This window comes from Rhincodon typus, chromosome 50, assembly GCF_021869965.1.
Source record: "Rhincodon typus isolate 14 chromosome 50, sRhiTyp1.1, whole genome shotgun sequence".
Lineage (NCBI taxonomy): Eukaryota > Metazoa > Chordata > Chondrichthyes > Orectolobiformes > Rhincodontidae > Rhincodon > Rhincodon typus.
The window spans coordinates 2107624-2108810 of NC_063381.1; positions in this window are offsets into that span (position 1 = coordinate 2107624).

Consider the following 1187-nt stretch of genomic DNA (forward strand, 5'->3'; position numbering starts at 1 on the left):
TATGGTGTTTTGAATGATATGCTTATTTCATTGAGATAATCACTTCAGAAGATCAGAATCTCAACTTCACCATATGACACAACTTTTGATGTTGTTTTGACTAACATGCTTATTTCAGCGACTTAAGCACTTCAGAAGGCTAAAATCTCAACTTCACCAAATGACTCAACTTTTAATGCTGGTTGGATTAAAATGCTTATTTCAGCGAGTTAAGCACTTCAAACGACCAAAATCTGAACTTCACAAATTGAATCTAGTTTTGATATTTGTTTAACTAGCATGCTAATTTGAGTGAGATAAGCACTTCAGAAGTCAAAAATCTCAACTTCACCAAATGGCTTAATTTTTGATGCTGTTTTGACTAATCAGCTTATTTCAGCGAGATAAGCGTATCAGAAGACTAAAATGTCAAACTCACCAAATGACCTAACTTTTGATGCTGCTTTGACAAAAATGCTTATTTCAGTGAGATAAGTACCTCAGAAGTCAAAAATGTCAACTTCACCAAATGGCTCAACGTTTGATGTTGTTTTCACTAACATGCTTATTTCAGCGAGTTGAGCACTTCAGAAGGCAAAAAAACTCAACTTCACAAAATGACTTAATTCTTTATCTTGTTTTGACTAACGTGTTTATTTCAGCGAGATAAGCATATCAGAAGACTAAAATGTCAACTTCACCAAATGACCTAACATTTGATGCTGGTTTTTCTAACATACTTATTTCAGTAAGATAAGCACTTCAGAAAACCAAAATCTGAACTTCACCAAATGACTCAAGTTTTGATGTTGTTTTGACTAACATGCTTATTTCAGTGAGAAAAGCACTTCAGAAATCAAAAATCTCAACTTCACCAAATTACTCAACTTTTGATGTTGTTTTGACAAACGTGCTTATTTCAGCGAGATGAGCAAATCAAAAGACTAAAATCTCACCTTCACCAGACGACCTAACTTTTGATGCTGGTTAAATTAAAATGCTTATTTCAGCGAGTTAAGCGCCTCGGAAGTCAAAAATCTGAACTTCACCAAATGACTTGATTTTTGATTCCGGTTAGACTAACATGCTGATTTCTGCGAGTTAAGCACTTCAGAAGATTAAAATCTGAACTTCATCAAATGACACCATTTTTTATGTTCGTTTGACTATCATGCTTATTTCAGCGAGTTAACCAATTCAGAAGATCA